General features: G+C 42.9%; 2 protein-coding genes and 1 pseudogene across 2 annotated transcripts in view; 1 reads left to right on the forward strand and 2 right to left on the reverse strand.

Annotated features, from left to right (window-relative positions):
- The window catches only part of LOC103657337 (zinc finger protein 91-like), a 686132-nt gene that overhangs the window by 127908 nt on the left and 532223 nt on the right, over nucleotides 1-26001 (reverse strand). The gene's annotated exons all lie outside the window — the stretch shown is intronic.
- The window catches only part of LOC103672894 (zinc finger protein 675-like), a 93970-nt gene that overhangs the window by 35050 nt on the left and 32919 nt on the right, over nucleotides 1-26001 (forward strand). The window contains exon 2 of the mRNA XM_040632930.1: nucleotides 15921-16015. The gene's annotated coding sequence lies outside the window, so the exon portion shown is untranslated. The remainder of the gene's footprint in view (nucleotides 1-15920; nucleotides 16016-26001) is intronic.
- Nucleotides 11155-12915, reverse strand: LOC103672895 (annotated as a pseudogene).

Here is a 26001-nt window from a genome sequence, read left to right on the forward strand (position 1 = left end):
ACGCACTTGCTTTGTAATGGAGAACACAACTGACAGCCATCTGTGCCGTAATTGTGGGGCCTGTGAAACACTCTGGGGATGTGTAATGTCTGAGTGCTTGTACTTTCACAGTTAAATACTTGTCGTTTCATGTTAATTGCACATGATGATCTTCAGCACTGCGCTCTCTGGTTTTTGAGCAAGTACTTACCTGTTCTGTGAGTAGTCACCACAGTGCATCAGGCAGGTGTTCCCATTCCCTCAGCCTTCCGTGTCACGCATGACAGAAACAAGTCCTCCAGGCAGCGGCAAAGAAGCCAGATTATTGCCCACAAAGTTCACTCGTGTCTTTTTCTCCTGCGGAGTTGAGAGTTTTCTCACAGTCTTGTCATGGAGCGCCAGGTAGGGTGAGCAGCTACCGTGGGCAGTGTAACAAACTCCTTCTCTCTTCCAACGGGCTCGTCCTCATCTGTGGTTGCCTGAGGGTGCTGTGTTCCCCTCCCATCTGGCGTCTGGAGCACTCAGAAAGGCGGTTTGGTTAGTTTGTGTCTTCATGACGGAGCAAAGCCCTGGTGCTTCCTATCTCTCCATCTTCCTCATGCCCTCTGACAAATACTAATTTTATACATTAGCATTTTGAAGTATATACTTGCGAGTGTACTATATGGGATAATTTATTTGGTATTTTTCAGTTATGTCTTCTCATGACACCTGGGATATTTTTTACAAAAACAGGAAAAGAAAATGTATTCCATAACGTGCTACTGGGAAGACGATGGAAGCTGTGGCTTTGAGTTCACAGTTAATGAAAGACTGAGAAGGTGAGAAAAGGAAGTGAAGGGCAGAAGCAGTGTTGTTCTAATGGATATAACTAGACTGGGACAACTACCCTTAATCGAATCCTTGCTGCCAGAAGAAATAGAGAATAGAAAACGTTTTGGGGAAAATCCCACTTTAAGACAATTATATTTGCAGAACACTGTCTTTGTCAATACAGAGCCGCAACTCCTTTTTTTAGACATACGTATTCTCTGAAAAGAAAAGCAGAAATCCTGGAAAGTCACCTAGTGCATGCTGAAAGTAATTATTTGAACCATACAAATATAGGAGGTATTAATTATTCAAACATTTCTATAAATTAGAAATTTGAAGATTTAAAGTCTACATATAATCAATTTCAGAATTCCTTTCCTGAGGGTTCATGATTCTTCTACCAACAAATAGTCTCTCCTGTTCCAGAGGCCCTAATATTGATACATACTAGAGTATCTTTATCCAACCATCACTGTTCAATAGTTATCACATAATACATAATTTGGAGCAATGTTTTATGTGTGATGAACGTTGGTTGGCCTTTTGTGAGGACTTGATCTTCGATAATTACCATGTTTATAATGGAGAGAGAATTTATGAATGTGATAAATCTGGAAATAGACATTAACGGGTAAATCCTAATAAACTTTAAAGAACTCAGTTTTCAGATACCAGTATAAAAGAAATACATGTTGGAAAGTCTTTTATCAAGCTTTAACCTTTTTATATGTCATTGTATCCTTTCTGAAGAGATGATGTAGTAAATGTGTCAAAGCTTTAAAGCAGTCTTCAAAATTCACTCAACAGCAGAGACTTCTTACTGAGAAGAAATCTTACATATGTAAGGAACGTGGCAAAGCCTTTACCCAGCATTTAAGTCTTCTGGACATCAGAGAATACATAGTGGGGGGAAACCTTAAAAATGAAATGAATGTGGCAAAGCCTTTTACCAGCACACAAGACTTTCTAAACATCAGAGATTATATATTTGAAAGAAATCTTAAAATGTAAACAATTTGGTGAAACCTTTAAGCATTGCTTAAAACTTTTTTGACATCAGAGTATATACATGTAAGAGAAACCCAATCCCTGCATTGTTCCAGAATCAACTATACTTACGAATGCAATGGGATCACATAACAAGAATTCCCCTTTCCCAGTAGTATCAAGCCTCAAATGATTTGAGATTATCTTTCCCAAATTTATATATTGTGTATTTCCCTCCTGTTTGTAACTACTGGAGCATTATGACGGCTATAATGTAGATGACAAAGTATTATCAAGAGGGGTGCCTAGGTGCCAGTCAGTTAAGCCTCCACCTCTTGGTTTCAGCTCAGGTCCTGATCTCAGGTTCATGAGATCGAGCCCTGTGTCAGGCTCTGTACTCAGTGCTGAGTCTGCTTGAGATTCTCTCTCCCTCTCCCTCTCCCCCTCCTGCTTGTGCTCTCTCTCAAATAAATAATAAAATGAATCATTAAAAAAAACAAAGGAAGTATATGGTCTGAATTGTGCATTCTAGATTTGCCCAGGAAGGGCAAGGTGGTCCAACCATGGACCCTAATAAACGTACCTGCCCCAGTTCTGCCTCTTTCTCTGCCTGCACTCCTCCTTGACTCCAGCACGTACTTTTCAAGGCATATTGTGTACATCCTCTAGGATCTACGAGTAATGAACTTGTCTATTTCATCTTCTTTGGTGTCCTTTTAGTAGAACTTGGCTCACAACACAATGCCCAGGGACTCTACAAATGCTAATGTAACAAAGTCACTAGAAATATACTTATAAGCCATACCTGCAGAATTCTAAATCACCATTTATAAAATTTTATTCTATACTGTTCTTCGTTCATGTTTTTTTTTTTTTTCCAGCGTGTCCTGAGCAAAAAAGATTCCCATGACTTTGGTATGCATGGAATGCAAATTGTAAATACACAAAGCTTAAGATATAATTTAGGTGTAAGAGAACTAAGGAAAAAGTTTGTGTGCGTATGTGTACCAAAATTTAACTATTAGTAGACTACTGTTGACCAGAAACCTTACTGAGAACATAATTTGATCACGTATTTGGAATGTTATCAGTAAAACCATGGGGCCACAATTCTCTGTTCATTATGGAAGATGAACAAGACTGGTTGTTGAATGCTGGTAATCTGTATTTTGACCAGGGACCACACAGTGATTTTGCAGTAGCTTGTTAAGACTATGTTTGAACTTATTATTTAATTAATGAAACTGAATGTTGTGTGCGTGTGTTAACACTGATATGTAGTGAATGTTATCCTTGCACTAACTTTAACCTACTCCACATTAAACAAGGTTGTAGGTAAAGAGACTGTAACTACAAAGTAAAGTATTATTGAACCTTGAATACTGTGGGATTGAACTGTGCATGTCCACTTACATGTATATATTTTTTATAGTACACTACTGTAAATGTAATTTCCCTTTTTTTTTTTTTTACGATTTTATTTATTTATTTGAGAGAGTGAGGGAGAGCACGAATTGGGGGAAGGGCAGAGGGAGAGGGAAAGAGAAGCAGACTCCCCACTAAGTGCGAAGCTCCATACCAGGCTGGATCCCAGGATTCTGAGATGCTGACGTGAGCTGAAGTCAGATGCCTAACGAACTGAGCCACCCAGGTGCCCCTCTTCATGATTTTCTTATTAACATTTTCTCTTCCCTACCTTCAGAAAATCCTGTCTTCATGATTTCATAAATTCCTGTGTAGTACTGAGGACAGATGCTGTTGGATGATAGGGATTCCTGTACTTTTCAGGCCAAAAACTATGGGAGTAGAAGGAGAGGGGTTGCTGGAAGGTGCCAACGTGGCCATACCCTTCAGATGTCACATGGCAGAGTACATGCTGGAAATGCAGAAGCCTTGTGGACACTGGAAGGATCAGGAAGGTGTGTGCTGTCGTGTTTCAAAGCACTAGAATCTTAGCTGTACGAGCACAACGTGGGTCTGATGTACTGTAAATGGAGGACGTTGCGGTGAAGCTGATCCACGGCTGGCAGGAAACTCGGTTCTGCCGGAGCCCTGTGACGAGGGTTACTCTTTGAGGTCTGTGCAAGGCGCTGATTAGTTGAGGGGCAGTTCACCTGTCGGAGGCAGTGAGCATTTCTACCTCAAGCAATCTACCTACTTGTTAAGGTAGATGTTCCTATGTGCATTCCCAGCCCATGCTGCATGTTTACCCATCCTGTGGGGAGCATGGAAGGATTTCTGACAATTGTGGAAACTGATACCATGAAGTTGGGTAGCAGGTTATGCTCACATTTATTTATTTATTTTATTATTTTATTAATTAATTTATTTGACGGAGAGAGAGACAGCCAGGGAGAGAGGGAACACAAGCAGGGGGAGTGGGAGAGGAAGAAGCAGGCTTCCCAGCAGAGGAGCCCAATGCGGGGCTCGATCCCAGAACGCCGGGATCACGCCCTGAGCCGAAGCCAGACGCTTAATGACTGAGCCACTCAGGCACCCCTATGCTCACCTTTAACACTGGTACAAGTGCAGTAGTGGGGTAGTTGTGAGTTTGTGGTCAGCTATCCCATGAAAAGGCAGATGTGTGCTTTTAGAAAAGAAGCTGTATATTTTGTTATCTATACGGTGAGTTGGTAGATGCTCATGTCTGGTAAAATGGCTCATCCTCCCCACGGTATGTTCTAGGTGTTCCATTTCTTCCCTCTGATGCTGTCTACCAGCAGACACTGTGCTAATACTTGCTCTCATGGGCAGAGATGCTTGCCCCACCTTCAGGCATCAAACCATGTTCCACGCATCAAGGAGGCAGTGTCAATCTGATAGGACTCAGGGAATTTTAGAATCACTCTTTTTCGCTCAGGGAAGCCCGACCTCTTCCAGGTGCTTCTGTCTTCATCTCACTGACCAGAACGCTGTCATGTGGTCACTCCACATCTGTCTGTAACACAGGTGGACATGTGAGCTTGTTGGGAATGGCCAGTGTTAACTGAATGGTTTCCAGGCATCCGACACAAAGGACATAATGCCTTGCACTAGAATCAGATGTTGTGAAAAGGCCCTGAAATTAGAGTGTGCTACTCAGATTCACAAGAATTTTATCATGTATGGAAATGGAGTGCTAATTCTTCAGAGGTGATGACTAAGAGCTTTTTAGTCTGCAATTATTTATGCTCTCATAGTAGAAATCATCAAATGCAGTTTCATAGTGAGAATTCTATGTTCAACTCTATTATAAATTGTAATACCTATCTTTTGCTACATGTATTTCATATCTTTTTTGATGAAATATTTGAATAAATTCCAATTCATTCTAAGTTGGGTTATTTTGATGAAAGAATGTGATGAGAGGGGCGCCTGGGTGGCTCAGTCATTAAGCGTCTGCCTTCGGCCCGGGGCGTGATCCCAGAGTCCTGGGATCGAGTCCCACATCAGGCTCCTCTGCTGGGATCCTGCTTCTTCCTCTCCCACTCCCCCTGCTAGTGTTCCTTCTCTCGCTGGCTGCCTGTCTCTTTGTCAAATAAATAAATAAAATCTTAGGGGAAAAAAAAAAGAATGTGATGAGAAGTGTATTTATGGGTGATCCCAGGAAGCTGGCGGAGGGCATTGAAGGAAGTGACATGTGGAAAATGAGGTAGCCAAGACACACTATCTTATGGTCCCATTTATTTATGAATATGGGAAATGTCTAGGTGGTGAGTGTGTGTCACATAAGTAACATCACCCCAAACAGAATATCTAAGAGTGACTATTTGTGCTTAATTCAGGAATGATCTTTGACTTACTGCAGAGGCTGTCAAATTTATCTTGCATCAGAACCTCTGGGAGCACTTTTAAAATCTCAGATTTCTAGGACTCTTCCCATGTTACCATTTCAGTAGTTCTGGGCTGGACTGCAGCTCCCCAATTTTCTGTCCTTACAAGTTCTCAGGTGATGTCACTGGGGCCTGTTTTGGGAACCTGCTTTGAAAATGAACATCCGAAGGCATGCTTGTGGTGGTCATCTTCAATGAAGATATTAGCCTGTGAAGAACGCAGTCAGATACACAGATGGGCATGAATTGTTTTAGGTGGACTGTGTTCTTGGTTCTCCGGATGTGAAAATGGGTCATATATAGGCTGGACTTCTGCGTTTAAACCCTGGAAGCTGGACCTGTGCACCTGGTCTTCAGTGGTCAGTTAAATACCCATTCAGGGTATATGTGTGCCCAGGGCTGGAACTTACACTCCAGTCTCAGACCATGGAGGCTGTTCTGTGTACGGATTTCTGGATGAAGCGTTGATTGTCAGAGGAGAGAATCCAAGAACCGGTCTTCTTCTGGAAGGGCATTTGAATGCCTCTTGTTGCTATAGGTGACCAGGTTCAAATGTTGACTCTACCAATATTTAGATGATCATTAGTCCTTTTTTTTTAAATTGAATTATTTTGGTCAGTTATAAAGAAAAAAAAACCCTATTGTTTCTTTTCTATGAGGGGAAAAACCCAGTTCTTCCCTAATGTGTTTCTGTGCTCCATGTCCCTCTTACTACACAGAGCACTTTATTTCTGACACTTCTGGTCACAAATACAGAGTGGGGGTGCTTTCCCCACAACAAATAGCAAGTCTCCAGCACTGTCTGTATATCTTACAATTTAAGTTAATTTGAACACTGTTTACCCAGAGATATTTTCAGGTCCCACAAATAAGGGGTCAGTTCCAGAAGGCAGGCCTTCCCCTGCCTTACACACATACTTTCATATATTGTTCACAAGCTCAGGCTATTACCCATATTTGTGAATGACTGGGTATAGTTTAGAGATTCCAAGAATGTCTTACTTGGGTTCAATTAGTTTGCTGAGTGGCTTGCAAACCTCAGGGAAACATGTTTACCAGCTTATTAAAGGCTATTATAGGGCCACCTGGGTGGCAGAGTCCGTTAAGCCTCTTACTCTTGGTTTCAGCTCAGATCATGATCTCAGGGTCCTGAGATTGATCCCTGTGTGGAGCTCTGCATTCAGCGCAGAGTCAGCTTGAGTTTCTCCCTCCTCCCTCTGCCCCTCCCCACCATGCAATCTCTCTCTCTCTCAAATAAATAAATCTTAAAAAATAGAAAAATGAAGGCCATGATAAAGGGTACAGATGAATAGCCAGATGAAGAGATGCATAGTGTGAGATTTGGGAGGGTCCCATGATCAGGAGCTTTTGTCCCCGTGGAGTTAGGGTGTGTCACCTTCCCACTGTGGATGTGTTCACTGGTCTGGAATCTCCCCCAACTCCATACTATTGGGATTTTGTGGAGCCTTCTTCATGTACTCATGACCAGTCATGATTCCATTTGCAGCACTTCTCCCTTCTCTGGATTAAGGGGTGTGGGGAGAAGAGCTGAGTGTTCCAAGATTCTGATTATGGCTTGGTCTTTCTCATGGCCATCGCCCAACCAGGAGCCCACCCAGAGTCCCTTCTGAGAACAAAAAATGCTCCTGCTGCTGTTATCACTTAGTAATTTACAAGAGTTTTCAGAGCGTTGTGCCAAATACATGTGTATTCTGTTATGTAACATCAGTAGGAAAGGAATAATACTAGTCCAAATTCATAAAATCATGAACATTAAAATCATGAGGATAAAGCATTAATAACTGGACCATATATTGTAAACACTATAGAATGACTTTAACTTCGGTGAATTTTGTGGATTTCATTTTTCAAGGAAAACATGGCGCACAATTCCTGTTTTCCATGCTGCTTTCTCTGTTTTTGAATGTAAATATTTGAACCCTGAAAATGGCAGCTGAGAATGATCTTCCTGGTCTAGATTTTCCCTGGAAACCTGTAGGAGTTCTACCTCTTAAGTCATCATTATTTCCCTTTATTGCAGGGGAACCAAGGCGAGTGTGAGAGGTTTTTCTCGGTCATGTGAATGTAGCCAGTTCGTCCCTCTGGTGTTAATCACAGACGCCTTGGCAGCTTTTGTTTTTAACATTTTCTCCCTGATCTTGGATGCAGACGTATTTCTAGTTTCACACAGTGTCCAGAGGAGTGTCCATTGGCAACTCTGGCCCCTTGTCTTCCAGCCCATCACCATCAGTCCCAGGAACCCCAGATGGGCAAAGCGTTAAGGAACAAACAGTCTCACATTCCATTAGCCTTTCCAGTATCCTCTGCTGGAACCTACAGGAGCTTGGAAATACCATAGCTACTTGTGTGTGACAAGAGGATCAATAAGTACATGGCAAACACTGTAAATATTGGCGTCTATTCTGCCATATTTTGTGATAAACACATAGACTGACCCTATGCAGCATTCAGATGTACCTCAGATGTTCTGTGTATAAGACTCATTATGGTTGTCATTCTGTGCAAGCACAAGTCTAGGGGCCAACACCTTCATGGGAACAATAGCACACCTAGATCCTCCCCTGAGATAACACCTACTACCCCAAGCACTTCTGTCCTGGAAGGCACCTTTGTAACTTTTTATACCCTCTCTGCCATTACTGTAATTTTTCTCTTTTTCATTAGACCACCTGGTAGCAAGTGAACAACTTGGCCTTGATGGATGTATGTTTCCCAACTGCCAGCCCTTTACTGTGTTGAGTGATGACCACTGTGTATCCAGGTGCTTCTCTGTATCCTGGAGGAATTCCAAAACTTCCTCATCTCACGAGAAAATGTAGCCTGTTTTTGTTTAGGTCCGTCATGTATTCATGCCTCACAGAGTGTTAGGTACAGTTACAAGCCAGTCACGTTGCAGGCAAAATTGTGAATAATCGAATCTGTTTCAGTAATAATAAATGATAGCTGTATAATGAATCCTTTTGTAGTTATACAATTATCCATAAAATTATGTTGTACTAATGGTCCCAGTAGATAAGGTCAGAGTCCAGTCAGTAATGAAATAGTTTCTCCCGAGGGGCGCCTGGGTGGCGCAGTCGTTAAGCATCTGCCTTCAGCTCAGGGCGTGATCCTGGTGTTCTGGGATCGAGCCCCACATCAGGCTCCTCCGCTGGGAGCCTGCTTCTCCCTCTCCCACTTCCCCTGCTTGTGTTCCCTCTCTCGCTGGCTGTCTCTCTCTCTGTCAAATAAATAAATCTTTAAAAAAAGAAAAAAGAAATAGTTTCTCCTGAAATAAAGCAGAAATACTCAAAATACCTTTGAATATGTATCTTTCAATATAAGATATATTTCCCAGGCCTCTGGGTGGCTCAGTTGGTTAATCGTCTGCCTTCAGCTCAGGTCCTGATCCCAGAGTCCTGGGATCAAGCCCTGCGTCGGGCTCCCTGCTCGGCAGGGAGCCTGCTTCTCCCTCTCCCTCTCCTGTTCCCCCTGCTTGTGTTCTCTCTCTCTCTGTCAAATAAATGAATAAAATATTTAAGAAAAAAAGATATTATACGTTCCTAACATATACCGGGGTGCGGGGTTTTGAAGACAACTCCACAAAGATGGTTAACATGGTCGATGGCCCTTCAACAAACTGGCGCTCCTGACGATCAATGCCAAATTGTTGCAGCAAGCATAGGTTTAAAACCTGCCACACTAGGTCCTGTCTTAGCGCAACCTCAGGAGGAGAGAAGGTCCTTTAACAGCGCAAGGTTAAGACCCACAACAAATCTAGAATCATGACACAGCTACAGCTGCCTGTAACTTATGTTGGCAGAACTAGAGGCATCTTGCTCGAGAGAACTCTGCTCAGGGACTGGATACATGACACCTGCATCAGAGGATACTGCTCCACCAGGACAGGTCTGTGCTCTGCCTGATGGCCCAGACTAAGCCTATGGTTTCCACTACCCAGATCCCTATGGGGGCGTCAGTTCAGGCTCACTGGGGACACGCTCTCCAGTATCAGGGACTCTTGAATATATAGGGAAGTCCTGTATAGACTGTGTAGGAATTGAATATGTTTCCATCTGAGAGAGAGAGGAGTGAGTCATCCAGGGTCCTGTCCTCCCTCCATAGAAGAAATCATCTTGGTACCCAGGTGGCAGTCCCTCCCATGGTTAACACTGAGCAGGTGTAGAGATGCCAACAGATAAACGGATTGTTTCCGTGGCATCTGGTCATTAAAGAAACAGATGAAGAGTCATGATGCCTACCATCCAGGAACTTTTAGGTGAGAGCAGATGGGTTCATTGTTGAATTCAGGATTGTGGAGTCAATGTGAGGAAGAGGTGGTTTACAGGGGACTTTGCTTCAGTTGGGCCAGTTCCCTCTCTCTGTTGTGGTGTGAGTTCTGGTGTCACCTTTGATGGGTCATCCATGGACCAAAGAGTCTTTAGTAGTAGTAGCACTTATTTTGCATTCTTGTTAAGAAAGTTTTCTGTTGTAATTGCCCCTGAAAATGCTAAGTGTTAATGTTAAATTGCATTTTTAAATTTTATTTTCTGAAATAGGAGAGAGACTAAATAGATTAAAACAATATGAATTCTGGGTGTTGATTTCTTTAGGAAGGCTTAAGAATGACAAGCCTAGAAGTACCCCAGAAGCAGCCAGCTCCCCCCCTTGCCCAAACCAGATCCACCCCCTTCTGAGGCTGTGTGCAGGTCTGGCCTGGCTCTGGATCTCCTCCCTTCCCAGGACAGATTCGAGGGATCAGATTCTGACGGGGTGTTCCTTTCATCTCTCCAGGGCTGGTGCTCACAATTCCCAAAACCCAGAATCCGATCAAGGGAGCCGAAGGACTGTATATTTTAGTGCCTTCATTTCTGTTTATCATTAAATCATGTGCTTTACCATCCTTTCACCCAGAATCCTCTTTTCCATTCCTGCAGATTTCAGTAGTTGCTCAAGTAACAAAACGTAAATATATGTATACATTATGACATGATTAAAATGTGTATGTTATGACACGATTAAAGCAATCTAGCTAATTAACATGCCCATGACCTCATAGTGTTAGGATTTTGTATTTCTGATTTTTAAATTAATTTTTGTTGAGAACATCGAAGATACATTCTCTTAGGAAGTATCAAGTATAATAATAGACATGGAATTATCTGTAGTCACCATGCTGTACTTTACATCTCCAGAATTTATTCATCTTGCATAACTAAAATTTTGAGCCGTTTGACCAACATCTCCCACTTCGCCCTCAGCCATGTCCTGCAATCGTGGTTTTACTCTGCTTTTAGGAGTTCAACTTTATTAGATTCCAGATATAATTGAGATAAGTTAGCATTTGCCATTTTGTGTGGCTTATTCCACTTAAAGTAAGATCCTCCAGGCTCACCTACTTTGTCTGAAATGGAAGGACATCTTTCTTCTTTTATTAAGACTGAATGTTGCATATATATATCATGTATTATTTATGATACATAATCTATGATATATGTATTTTATATCTTAATACTATATAATGCATATATGTCATATTTTCTTTATTCCTCCTAGAAAGCAGTAAAACTACAGGGAGATGGTACTTCCTATTTGCTAGAATGACTGAATTTGAGGAAAAAACTAAAACTGTTAACACCAATGTGGAGGAATTAAAATGATCATACATTGCTGATGAGTATGGATAAAGTACAGGAAAACTGGCATTTATGTATAAAGTCAAACATTTTCTATCCTGTTAAAAAAAATGTAAACACAAGAGTGAAAACTCTCTGAACTACTAATCTATCTTTCCCTTCTGTATTTTTCCATTCATCCATATTTCGCTCCTACCATATACAAACTTTATTTCCCGCCCCCCCCCGGGTACAGTATACTTTTTTTTTTTTAAAGATTTTATTTATTTATTCGACAGAGATAGAGACAGCCAGCGAGAGAGGGAACACAAGCAGGGGAAGTGGGAGAGAAAGAAGCAGGCTCATAGCGGAAGAGCCTGATGTGGGGCTCGATCCTGTAACGCCGGGATCACGCCCTGAGCCGAAGGCAGATGCTTAACCGCTGTGCCACCCAGGCGCCCCGGGGTACAGTATACTTAATTCTGGTATATGATAAGATAGGGCTCCCCCAGTCCCTCCCCTTCTTCAGGGAGTCTGGGATGGTAACTGGAGGTCAGGAGATTCTCAGTGTCTTGGGGGATGACTTGGGGGCAAGGACTCCCCAGAAGCTGAGGGCCTCTCTCTTCCTCTTGCTTGTGCTTCGGCTGGTAGTCTAGGGGGCTCTTAGTCCTTGGAGGCCGTATGGACCATAAGATTTGGCTACAGTCTGTAGCCAAATTCATTATCATACCAGGAAGTGAGCTTCACAAACTGGTCACCGAGAGCAATGCCAGCCCCAGAATCGAAGGTAGAAGAGTAGGTGTCCCTGTGAAAGTTGCAGGAGACAACCTGGCCCTCAGTGTAGCTGAGGATGCCTTTGAGAGGCCCATCCAATGCCTGCTTCACCACCTTCTTGATGTCATCATATTTGGCAGCTTTCTCCTGGTGGCAGGTCAGAAACATGACTGACACACTGGGGGCGGGGACACAGAAGGCCATGCCAGTGAGTTTCCCATTCATCTCAGGGATGTCCTTGCAGTGCTGGTAGAACCAGGGATAATGTACTGGGCAACCCATCAGCCATCATGTCACAGTTTCCCAGAGAGGCTGTCCATCGTCATCGGTGGCAGTGATAGCCTGACCTGTGGTCATGAGTCCCTTCCTGATGCCAGAGTTGTCACGGATGACCTTTACCAGAAGGGCCAGTTGGTGGTGCAGGAGGCATTGCTGACAATCTTGAGGGAGTTGTCATATTTCTCATGTTTCATGCCTATAACAAACATGGGGGCATCACCAGGAGGGGCAGAGATGATGACCCACCTAGGCCCACCATTCAAGTAAACCCCAGCCATCTCCATGGTGGTGAAGACCCCAGTGAACTCAACAACATATTCAGCACCAGCATCACCCCATTTGATGGTGGGACCTCACTCCTGGAAGATGGAAATGGGGTTTCCATTGATGACATGTTTCCCATTCTCAGCCTTGACTATGCTGTGAAATTTGCCACGGATGGAATCATACTGGAAAATGTAGCCCATGTACTTGAGCTCAATAAATGAGTTATTGATGGCAACAATATCCACGTTGCTAGAGTTACGTAACAGTCCTGGTGACCAGGTGCTCAATTGGTCACATCTGTTTACTCTGACCTTCAACATTGTGTCTTGGGGATGTGGCTGGCACTACCAGAAAACACGGCCGTCTGTTGATTGAGGAGGAGCAGAGAGCCACAACTTTTTTTTTTTTTTAATCCATAGGCAGACATCGGGGCTCAGTTGTTAAGCGTCTGCCTTCGGCTCAGGGCATGATCCCAGGGTCCTGGGATCCAGCCCTGCATCGGGCTCCCTGCTCTGCTGGAGCCTGCTTCTTCCTCTCCCACTCCCCCTGCTTGTGTTCCCTCTCTCGCTGTCTGTCTGTCTGTCTGTCTGTCAAATGAATAAAGAAAATCTTTAAAAAAAAAAATCTGTAGGGAGACAAGAGGCAAGGCAGATAGGTGGGGCCCAGTATGTACATCTTAATGGTTATTATAGGACACCTAGTGCCCAGCTCGCAGGGTATTATGGGGGTGAAATCGCATCATATGTGCAACACGGTGCACCATAACTTCCTTGTGAACAGAAAATTAGTGCTCCAGGCGCCTGGGTGGCTCAGTCGTTAAGCGTCTGCCTTCGGCTCAGGGAGTGATCCCAGAGTCCTGGGATCGAGCCCAGCATCGGGCTCCCTGCTCTGCTGGGAGCCTGCTTTTTCCTCTCCCACTCCCCCTGCTTGTGTTCCCTCTCTTGCTGGCTGTCTCTCTCTCTGTCAAATAAATAAAATCTTGAAAAAGAAAATTAGTGCTCAATCAACATTGCAGTAATCATCGTATACACATTGTCTTCCGAATAGAGACTTACTTCGACATTAGTGCATTCAGTAGCCTTCTCTCTGTAGACTTTTTTTTTTTTTCTGTATAAGTGCTATGAAAGCATGTGGTCCTTCGGGGTGCTGATGGTGGTCTTTGCTGGGACCAACAATAAACTCACAACAGCGAAAAGTAAATAGTAAACTCTTTCCTGGGAACTCACCAGGAGTTGTTTGTGTTGACATAAGATGGAGGGTGTGGGGGGCTCAGGTGCGCTGTGCCTGCATTCTCTAGTGTAGACACTAACCGTGGGTCTCCAGGAGCAATGTCCCCACTAAGAAGGAACTCATGACAGATGCCAATTCTCAGACCCCGTTACAAACCTGCAGAATCACCATTTCTTCCATGGAACCTGGACACCAAATGATTTCTATGCACGTTCAAACTTGAAAGCACATCATTGCTTATCAGCCTGGGTTTACAGTAAAGAGCCCAGGGTGAGTTTTCAGAACCACCATCACCTCTGTCCTCTGCCAGAGTCTGTCTATTGGTCAGGGCGAGAGCATCAGTGCTGCTTTACCTCTGTGCTCCAGGTGCTTCTCAGGTAGACCAGGGTGAAGCACAAGGATTCGAAGGTATATTTGTGAGAACTGACTCCGGCTTTCATTTGAAGAGAAGATAACAGACTGATCTGGAGTTGGATGGAGCAGGTAGTGCAGCCCACGTTACCTGTGGCAGGATTTGTCGCTGTCTGGGAGGGGAGGACATCTGAAACCAGGAAGGGGAAACTCACACTCAAATGTCCACGTAGGAACTCGTTTTTCTGAACCTTTCCTGTGACAAAGGAGCGGGTGGCCTTTTGTGCATTTCGAGATCCTTCTGCCTCTGAGCTGATGATAGCAGGTGACGAGGCTGTGCTGAGGTCTTTAAAGGCATACAGGTGTGATTTCTTTACATAATCTCACCCGAGAAAGAAACCTAGGACAGAACGGAGAGGAAGAAATGGCTGCTTCTCAGGTAAATCTTGTCTTGATTAGCTCAGGGGCAGTGTCCTCATTTCTTACGGAAAGCCCATCTATTTAGAACTTGCAAACATTCACTTCTCTACTTCTGGTGGTCCTGCCTAGCAAATATGTTTTGGACTACTTATCCTTTTAATGAGAGTCAAGTCAGCCCTTTAGGATATTCCTCTCTTACATCCCTGGGGCCATCTCCATTCTCTCCAACTGGGCTTTCTATGCAGCATGAAGAATTCCTACCATGAACTCATGACATGCAACTATGGGAAATGTTCCCCCTGTGACAGATCAACATGGGGATGTGTTGATACCCATGATCCTCACTGGGGATTTGTCGGATTTTGGAATCCCAAAGAAGGAGGAAATATGTAATATTTAGATTCTGTCTGGGTGTGGCCTGAGTCTATATAAACTGAACGAAAATGAACAGACAATCCAGATGGCTATCAGGTCCCGAATAAGTCAATGTTCTGAAAAAGCCTTGCTGTCTAGATTGCTTCAACGAAAGACTTACTATTTGAAGTACATTAAAGATTGCAGGATATGGGAGCTACCTCTGGCTTGAAATTTCATAAAACTGCTATATTTTCCTGATTGGAGTCATAATATGATTTGTTTGTTTTGTAAACTTTATCACAACAGTGAGGAGTCCTATGTGCATCAGGCCACTGATACCAATTTGTCTTTGTTACATTTAATGTTACTTTGCTCACTTGATTCAGGGTCTCTGTGCTAGATTCCCTCGGAAAATGCGGGTACTCACCTTTCTTTACAGGAGATCTTGGCCTTTGCAAATAAAGGTACTAAATGGCCTTTGGTTTCATGAGTTTCCATTTAATTCTGCATAGTGTCACAGATATGCTCTCCTTTATTACTTTTTTATTTTCAGCAGAATGAAACAAGTACTGTGTAATTACTGTATATTCAAGTGTCTTAAAATTCTATAGTGTAATTCAGCACAAATGCCTAGTTATTTCCTTGAAATGATAACATTTGTTGGTGTAAGGAAGAAAATATTCATGATGTTTTGTCTTGATTTCAGCGTTACCATTCCCAGAGGTTATCTGTAAACTTCGCTCTAGGTTAGTGATAGTTCTAGAAACTAACTGGCATAAAATATTGTTGCCCACATCTTAAAATCAAATATCTGTTCCTTATTTCTGATTTCTGATTCAGCAGTAGTTGGAAGTGGAGTTAAGGAGCTGAACATTGAAAATGTTTCCTAAATACAATAAAGAGGCCATCAGGAAACAATGTTTGGAGAAGTAATTTTCTATATGCTTCTGTAATGTGTTCTCTTCTCTACCGAGCGTTGTGCTGGATTTGAAATTGTAGATTCTCCAGCAGGAGTCATGCTTCTCTTTCTTGTCAATAGGTCTTGCTGTCTGTAGTCTGGATCTGGTCAACTTCTGTGGAAAAGTAAAGAGCCCCAGCACAGGAAGAGAAAGGAGACGGTAGCCACATGCCCAGGTAGGTGGGAATGAATGAAGCAGATGACAGAGGTGAGGACCAAAGGTCAAAGGAGAAAACTTGACCTTAAAATGTGATTTGGGCTGCTCTGCTTGAATGGAATGATTCTGGAAGCCTAGGTTTAATTCTGTGGTGGTCACAGAGGGACATCTCCTGTCTCACTCTTCACATGGCCCTACATCCTCTAAGGACTTACCTTCTGTTCTAGCGTCTTCCATGGCATTCACGGTGAATTCCAAAAGCCTCCCCAGGGCCACTGTGGGTCTATGTGATCCGATTACTATTCCATTGCTTTTGGGGGCATGGGAAAATCTGCACACACAGGGAGCTTCTAAGTGGAGGCCCCAGTGTGATTTACTGCTTTCCCATTATTGGGTGCATTTGTCTCCCGGAGACACGCAGAGATTCTCTTACAACATCAGGAATGTGGGGTAGACTGACCCTCCCCTCTCAAATCTTATCCAGAGTAGCCTTCCCCATGGAGATTTCCCCATTGATCAGACTCTGTGCTCTGTCCTCAGAAATGTACCTGGGAGCTTCAGTGTTTACAATGGCCTCACAGTGGAATATGTTGGGCCCGTTCATTAAGACCTAATTGACGCTAGGCCCTATCAAGGACTAAGTGACAGAATCTTTGTGGTTGCGACACTGGACATGGTAGTTCTCAAACCTACATAGGAGATCCCAACGTGAACTCATGGCTGAGAACTACTTTTCAAATGTCGTCAAAATTTCATGTATATACAAACCATTTGAGGTTCCCATTAAAAACAGACACTGGGGCCCCATGCTGTGGTATCATGACTCCCTAGGTGTGGATGAAGTCCATTAATGTGTATTTTTAATAATCATTGAGATTGCTCTCCCTAGACTTCATTACCAGTAATATTATGTTAAAGAAAGCACAAGAGCGCATCTGAGTCCCTTATACCAAACTGTCCTTTCTCCACACAAATACTGCCTTTCCCAGTGATGACTACTAACAGCTTCTGCAATGATGACATTCTCTGCTCATCCCATACAAGTTAGGGAGGGACTAGATAAGGTGATGTTGTCTGAGCAAGGCTGTTTTGGATAAATGGCATGTGCTCATTCATGAAATGAATGTTCATGAGTATAAACGACGCTGTGTGTCCAGGACACTGCTGGGAATCTTGCATACGTTATGCATGTTAATCGTGCTGAACTGGGAATTGGGTACTCTAGGATCATTTTTTCCAGGAGGATTTGGATGCTGGGTGTGCCTTCTTGGGAGTAGAGATTTCTTTCTCTTCTTTTTCAATATCATTAATCTTAAAAATAATGTTGGATGTGATCGCACAAATATAGAGAGCAGACTGGGAGATAGGAAGGGTACTAAGGCTCTGAGAGACATGTGATGGGTCCGTCATTTGGATGGATGTATTTGGTTAACTTTAATGTGTGGACTATCAGTGGACATTCCAGGAATGGAAGGTTGGATGCTATGTGTTACCTTGGAAGCAGTGTTTTAACCAGAAAGGTGAAACTGCCTCCCCAAATTTTAAGTCTTTTGCTCTGCTTTATCCGAGTCTGAGCCTCAAGGAAAGTGTGAATGCCAGGTTGGGCCACCCAGATGGAGCTGCCAGGAACTCTGTTCTCTGAGCTCTTCTGAGAAGGGAGGCACAGGGACTGGCGGTGGAGCCGTGGAGGGCAGTTTCGTGGTCTGAGGTTATTTTCCACAGAATCTGAACAGACAGTGCTCTGTTAGCCCCTCTGTAATACCCATTTAGGCAGAGGGACTGTTATCGATGTAATTTCTGGGCACCTGAGCTCTGTGCCCACAATGTTAGGTCCGAAATAGGAAACAGGAATCCGGGGGCATCAGAAGATCCGCTGGAGAGGTGGGATTGACAGAGGCCATAAGCGTGGATATTGCACAGCGTGATCCCGGATGTCCAGTCCCTGATCTCCATATATTCTGGGATCCTCTGCACTGTGGCAGATGACATACTCAGGACCTTGAGCGGNNNACCTCTGTTTTCCGTGTGCACATGTGTGACGTTTTGGCAATAGGAAAGGCAGAAACGGGAAAGGACAGCAAAAACTCTGGGTGCAATAACAACGTTGGTCAGAGTGAGGACTCTCTGAACATAGACTCTGGTCCTAGCTCGCCTGAACCGCGAACTCAGGCGTGTGAGCTTGGTTGAGATGATATTCAGATGTGGTGCTCTGGAAACCCCGGCTGGTGAAGGGAGGAACACATGACTGCAGGTTTGGGCTCAGCTGTGTGCGCCCCAAGTCCTCTGTGCGCATGTGCAGCACTTGTTGGGCATCTCAATTTGCGCAGGGGCTGTGGGAAGCCATTACCAAAGGCAAAGTCTGGGGAAGTGAAGGCAGAATCGCATTGGTGTTTTGTGCGCATGTGCAAAAGTGAGCGGGGGCGGGGAAACCTGTTGCACTGCCCACTTGCAGCATGGGTAAGGAGTTTAGGCCTCTTGAGAAACTGGTCAAAATGAAAGTGGTACTGTGTGATCTTTAGAGGTGAAGTGATGTACATTCAAATTTTCCAGAGTAAATTTGACCGGTAGGCTTGTCTTTTCAAGTGGTCTTGCTCCACCTGTAGAAGGTAGCAATGAGTTTTTTATAGAGAGGTTGTGGAAGGGCAGTATTTGATTGGATATACCCTAAGCAGTTGCCTTCTTTTTGGAAGGCCTAGTTGATTGTAACAGTTTGTTCTTAAGTTCATTTTCTTCCTTTCCGGTGCATTGACTGTGAATTAAGTTGTGGTTTGCTTACAGAGGTTATCGAGACATTAAAGCCACCTGAGTCTATGGCTTCCTTGTTTGATTTTTAACAGTGGAAACACAGTTGGTAGGATATGTGTGTGTGTGTGTGTGTGTGTGTGTGTATGTTTTAATCGATTTGCAAGGGTAGTTCAATATTTGTCCACTCATTGTAAGAACACACAGTCATGATGGTGCAGCAGTCTCATGTCCCAGACCCACCCAGTAAGTTACATGTGTGCAAATCAAAGATCCACATTTCATGATGTATGTGATAACAGGAGACAGATACATTTGTGTGTAAACAAGGAGGTGTTTCAACAAGCATGTTACAATTACAGCGGGACATGTTTCAGAAATGCAATAAATCCATTTCTACTGCTGTGAAGACACCACCTCCATATAGCATTGGTTAAGGAAAGCAGTTTTATTGAGAGTAATTTTGATATGACAATGTTTATGCAAACATTAAAGCAAGTACAAAATAGTTTGTATGTTATACAATTTCAAATGGAACTTCACGTACACTGTGTAATTGCACAAGAAAGAGGATACACCTCAAACTGATGAGTTGTTATGACTGAAGATCATACTGTTACTGGGGGCAGTAAATGTGGATTTTTACTTTAATTGTAAAATAAAAATTATACAACATGAACATACGAAATACTTAATGTTGTACTATGTGTAGATGTTTTCTATCTCTGCTGTAACAAATTTCCACACATTTAGGAGCCAAAAAAGAACACTCTGCTGATTATATATTTTAATTTCAGTGGGCTTTCCAGGTTTTCTGTTCAGGGTCCTATAATGTCAAAATCAAGGTTTCATGAGGCATGGGATTTTCTCTGCAGTCTCTAGGGGAGAATCTATTTCCAGGACCATTCAGGTTGTTGACAGAATCCATCTTTAAAGATATTTATTTATTTATTTACTTATTTCTTTATTTAGAGCGGGAGCAGGGGTATGGGCAGAGGGAGGAGAGAGAGAATCTCAAGCAGACTCTGTGCTGAGCCTGGAGCCTGAAGTAGGGCTCAGTCTCACAACCCTGAGATTATGACCTGAGCAAAATCAAGAATTGGACACTCAATCACCTGAGCCACCCAGGTACCCTGACAGAATCCGTCTGTAAAGACAAATTGGAGTTGATTCTAATCCTTATGAAGGGATTCATCAGCCTCTTGTGCACAAATCTGAATTTTGTGCTGATCCACTGGATTCAGATAAGCCAATATAATTGACTGTTGGTGTCTTCTATCAAGTTTTCTAGCATCTTGCCCAGAGTTAGGGGTGTGTTTCTTTAGATCCTGTTCACAATGTTTCCATTGGGCTAGTTTCATCTAATATTTGGCCTGGCCCTCACCACAAGCATGTTGACCAATTGATATAAATCTGAAAAACCAGCTTGGGAACTTTGAGTCAATATGTTAAATTCTTCAGCAAACCTGTGGAGATCCTCAGTCAACTTAGGGAACTCTTTATTGCTCAAAGTTTACCCTTATTCTAAACCTTGTTACCACTTAGATCTTCAGAAGACTTAACTTTAAGGGGGCAGATTTTAATAGGTTCAGGAGAGGAGGTAGTAGAGGGAACTTCAGAGGAAAAGGAAGGGGCAACAAAAGGGCAGAATGAGAGTGAGGATGAAGAAGGGAGAGAACAGAGGAAGATGGTTTTGGAAGTGGGGCCTGAGCGCAGCGTGGCTTCCTAGCGACTGTTGACAAAGAATGTCAGGGGGAGGAAGAATAGGCCTCAGAAGCCCTTTTCTGTGCATGAAATTGTTTGCTAACCCTATTCAGTTGAAAAACTATAGGTTGGTATGAGGCAAACCATCCAAATACCAATTAAAATAGGAATCCCATTCAGTTTTGTCAATTTTAGAACGATGTTTGTCCACCTCATCTTTGATAAAAGTAACTTTGGAAAGATCAAAGAATCCAGTTATGGATTCTAAATTACTTCTGTTTAAGTCAGTCCATTTATATATAAATGCCCTTGTGGAGGGAAAGCATTTTTTATACCTACGGAAGGTGTCTCTTCCTTCGGCTGGAGTAGAATAGTATCCTGCAGCAAGATCAAGTCCATGTAAGACCAAGTGCCTCTCTTTCTGTTGGGTCTGCAACTGACTTCCGGTGGTAGGTCAAGAGAGCTCTTCCTGCCAAAAACCTCTGACTCCATTTTAGCGAGATATCCCATTACTAATTTTCACAGTTGGAGAGGAAAATTTGCTTTGTTCAGGAGGTTGGCAGATGGGGAACGTGGTGGATTCATGTCCAAAGACAATCTACAAAGTCACAGCAGGAAGTGTTTAAGGGGGAGGCACACAGGAACAGTGAGCATTGACATGCAGGGGGAATAGTGCTTCATTATTCTTATTATGATCTCAAGGAGACTTGCTGGCATCCGGGGAGGCCACTTCCTACCATGGTCAATCTTGATCTTCTAGAAACATCAGGTTCCTTGTTTCTCTCACCTCAGAGGTCTGTTGATCTCAAGAACCTACAATTAGTCAAGCCTTAAGTTACAGAGCATAGGTGAGTGAGTTAGACTTATATAGCTAACAGAGCTTGGAGTAGTTCTAGCCTGGAAAGTCTATATTTATGAAATAACAGATACATTATTAATGCGGTGTGTACTGAGCTTTTATTCTGTGCACACACATAGGATCCATGATGCTGTGCTGGGACCTCAGGAATTTGTAGGTGAGTTAATCCTCGTAATACTTGAGGGGTTGGTACTAGATGTCCCCTATTTTCTCTGAGAATGTAGATGCTGGGCCCAGCCTTTCTGTTTCTTTTTCTTCCTTAACATTAAGTGTATAAAACAGGAGCTAAGTATAGATTGGAGGAATATACAAAAATGAACATAAGAGGAAGTTCTCATTGTTGACTACAAATCAAATTGTCATGAGATAAAGAGGAGAAAATAAAATTTAAACAATATGTATGAAGACTCCACACAGATGTGGAAGTTTCAAAGACTGACAAAGTAAGGTATATATGTCTTTGAGGAGAAAAGCAGAATAAGAAAAGGAAGAACAAGGTAGAAGTCTGGGAATGCCAGGGGAAGAGATATGATTCACAAGAAGAAGAAAAAGAGGAAATATTTGGTAAACAAATATTCTTTGGGCCACTCAAAAAAAAAAAAAAAAAAAAGGACATAGAGAATTTGGCTCAAACAGGTCTTGTTAGGTTCCTTCCTGTTTCTCTTACCTAGTATATTTCATAATGTACTTATGTATGTTGATAGCTCTCATCCTGGGGCAGCTTCTCTATCTAAATTCTTTTTAGTCAGTGAGGGGGGTAGAAAAAATTTTCCTGAATCTGCTGGATTTTGATTGCTTTTTAACTCAATCTTTCTGCCAAAGTGTCCCATCATGGGGTAGCTTGTGTTTAGCCCATAAAATCCGTATGATATTTTGTTGAATTAAATAAGACACACATGGAAAAAAAAGATTGTATGAAATCACATGGAATCTTTAAAAAAAAAAAAAAAGTGAAATTATCAAAGTGAAGATTAGAAGTTTTGTTACCAGCAGCTGCCAGTGAAGGAAATTTTGCGATGTTGGTCAAATGGTAAAGCCTCACTAAAATGGAGTCAGGAGGTTTCAGCAGGGGGCGCTCTCAAGCCCCATGACTCATAGTCATTGGCAGATCCAACAGGAAGGAAAGGTGTTGACATTACAGACTTTACCTTGGAGATAGAGTATACTATTCCAGACAGAGGAAGAAATGCTTTTCTTAATCCTTCCCAGGCAATAGCTCAACCACTGAAAAACCACTGTCGTTCAAACTACCATTTTACTCCAAAGAACTTTTAGTATATAACAGAGTTCTCAACTTCCCTCTTCTCTCCTCAGAAAAGCATCCCTCCTCTTTGTTCCCTAGACTTGCCTATCATTTTGCCATAGCCTATATGTCCCTAATTTGATACTGTTTTTCCTGATTAATAATAATAGTTATTAATAGTTAATAATAGTTAATGGTTTTAAGGCAGCAAAAGACTGTAAATACAAACAACCACCACAAGCCGAGGGGATAGTCTAACCATATCAGAGACAATTAATCTATGATAAAACTCCCATTGCTGTTTCCAAAGTAAAGATTATCTTTTTTTTTTTTTTCCCAAAGTAAAGGTTGTCTTAACAGAGATTCTCTAGTGGCTGTTGTGGGAATTAAACCCCTTTGAGCACACAAATAACAGAATAAAGGAGCCAGAGAACTGATGATGCCCACAATTACTGGTGCTTTGACTTCAATCAACTGGGACTTGGATTCTGTCAATTTAGGATGACTTTTTATGGATTTCATTCTGAAATGTCCTTTTCCAGGCCCCTTGATGAATATGCATGTGCCCTTAGCTTAAAACTCACCCAGTTTTGTTGCTTAGGGAGCTAGATGCAGGAAATGTTCCTGGTGTTCTCTTTACTTGATACAACTAAAACCTGTCTTTTTCTTATTTTTGACTTGGTGGTGTTTTTGGCTCAACACCCACCATGAGGTGAAACCAGGTTTGGATTATAATTTCACCATTTATGTGGATATTTACTGTTTTAACCTTCAGGAACAACTGGATGTTCATGAATGGAAAAAAGGTCCTGAACGCATATGCACAAGAAGCACTGACTTTAGTGACAAAGACAGACATTTAGGCACCCAAACATGCAGTTCTCTACTCCCACGAATCTGCTCTTGGGTTTCAGCAAAAAGTGAGCACCTACCATTGAGACTGGGAATAAGCAGCCAAAGAAAATTTTGATCTCCTTCCAACTATTCAGTGAGGGGGGAGCCCAGAGAGGGGACAGACCCGGAAAATCTTTGGAAGAAGGTGGATCTGGGTGGGGCTGTGGACGGCGAGGGTTCTAGGCTTCTGATCTCCCCGCTACGGTGGATTGCCAGGTCATCTTCCTGAGTTTGTGTCGGGGACAATGGCAGGCTGCCCTAAAATGTGCCCCATTTGCCAGATTGATTATTTTGAAATAAAAGCTACTTAGGGAACAGTCAATGCAGAAAAAGAACACTCCAACCCCCATTTGTGTCCAGAAAGCAGGAAATCAATCTCCCATGTAATGGATAACTTTCCTGCACAGAGAGAGAAAGAGGTATTCTTATCTTCACGGATAGGGAATTAGGAGCTGAGAAGTGTCCATGAACAAACTTGCTACTTTTCACAACTTTACTACCACTGCCTTAATTCCACTCAGAATTCCATGCTAATTCAAGGCCCAAACAGGAGTTTTCTTTATGCTGTCAAATTCTCACAGATGTATTGTCTCTTCTTTTTCCTAAAAAAAAATCATAAAAACTGTCTACATTAGTTATTTTTATGGGCCTCACTTTCATTATTGGGTTTTGGGTGCATGCAACTAGACTTTGGGATTGTTTTCTGCTGTAATCTGTCTCTGTCAATTTGACACGTAGTCCAGGTAAAATAATCTTGAATGGTAAAGGAATATTATTCCTCCCCAACAATTTTTCCCTAAACTCCTAAATAACGTATGTGCATTGTTGAACATCTGTACCTGCCTACCTCAAAAGACGCATTCTGTTTGCACATATGATAAAAATCTTGTGCATCTGGGTTAAGCATTTTCTAAATTTGAGAGATTTTCATAACACCTTGTTATACTGAAAAGGGCGATGCACTGTGCCAGATGCGGTGACACAGTGCAGGTTAAAGTGCCCATTTTTAGTGACATTCTTGGGGTCCACTTGTGCTCCACATACAGTGTTGCTTAGAACGCCATCTGAGAGAGCTCTGGTCAGTGAGATGGAGAAGTGCCTGTCCTGAATGAAAAAGAAATAGCTTCCAATCAAAATCCCTATGTGCTGTCAGATTTTTTCTTACTCCTTCTTAATCATGAAACAGAGTTTGGTACCTAGTGGTGGGGCAACCATTTCAGGGCCACGAGAGATGAAAGAAGGGCACAGTGCTTCATACAGATCATACCAGAGCAAAAATGAGGAAAAAGAGGGTACCCCATATGATGTCTCAGTCATCTTATCAGACACGGGCTTCCTACAAATTCACTGTGTACCTAAAACAAACTATACAGCTTATTTTCTGTAAGTATTACCCTTTCTTGGTATAGCTGAACACAAGTGCACAGCTACAAAATGACATGGAGTATTATATTTCACCTGTAATAATGTTAAATGGGAGTAACCTGCCACCCACTTCTTTGCAGTGGATTCCACAACTGATAGAAATCCCAGTTCCACTCCAGACAGGATGGGTGTAGAACAGCAAGGGCTGTGAAAGACCATGGGGATTTCTGGCCTGGAATTTGGGTGGACTGTTTGAAGCAGAGATGCTCACTGCCTCTGACTGCTGACCTGTGTCCCCACTAATCGTTAACCAGCACAGAGCCCAGAGCACGTGACTACCCTAATCACGGGCTAAGAGGAACGAGGGAAGTACGCGTCAGCTCTGAGTCGCATCCCTGGAAGAGCACCGACCTACAGTGCATCAGACCTATGCTGGGTTATACACCTGGGATACCAGTGCTTTGTGCAGCCACAGCCCATGCCTTGCTGATCCTGCCTATTACAGGGTCCAGAACGCTTCATCTCCAACATCTAGTCTGTCGTGTGATGTCTTAAAGCGATGTCCACAGTGTTTCCATCATCCAGTACTGTCACCAACCACTGCCAATAATCTAGGCCTGAGGAAGATCAGTAATCTCAGTCATCCAACAGCATCCGTTTGTCAGGAACACCCAAGATTGCAGTTAAATCATGAAGAAAAATAGGAATTCCCTGATCCCAGGAACTCACTGTAGTTGCCAAGTCCCCATGGCCTTTCCTTTTATTCATCAGATGACACCATCAGGAGCTGCCCTGGTATTGCCTCCAGTTCCCTCCCCACATTTCATAAAGAGTTTTTCAGGTGTGCTTTTAAAATGCCTTATCTTAGGGCCCCTAGGTGGCTCAGTCAGTTTAGCATCTTCCTTTGGCTCAGATGATGATCCCAGGATCCTGGGATATAACCTGCTTCTCCCTTTCCCTCTGGTGCTCTCCCTGCTTGTGCTGTCTCTCTCCCTCTCTCTCTCTCTCTGCCTCTCTCTCTCTCTCTCTGTGAAATAAAGAAGTAAAATCATTTAAAAAATAGTCTTGGCCGCCTGGGTGGCTCAGTTGGTTGGGTGTCTGCCTTTGGCTCAGGTCATGATCCCAGGATCCTGGAATCGAGCCTGCGGTGGGCTCCCTGCTCCTCTGGGTACCTGCTTCTCCCTCTGCCTCTGCCACT

The sequence above is a fragment of the Ursus maritimus genome, unplaced genomic scaffold (assembly GCF_017311325.1).
Source record: "Ursus maritimus isolate PB19 unplaced genomic scaffold, ASM1731132v1 scaffold_19, whole genome shotgun sequence".
Taxonomy (NCBI): domain Eukaryota; kingdom Metazoa; phylum Chordata; class Mammalia; order Carnivora; family Ursidae; genus Ursus; species Ursus maritimus.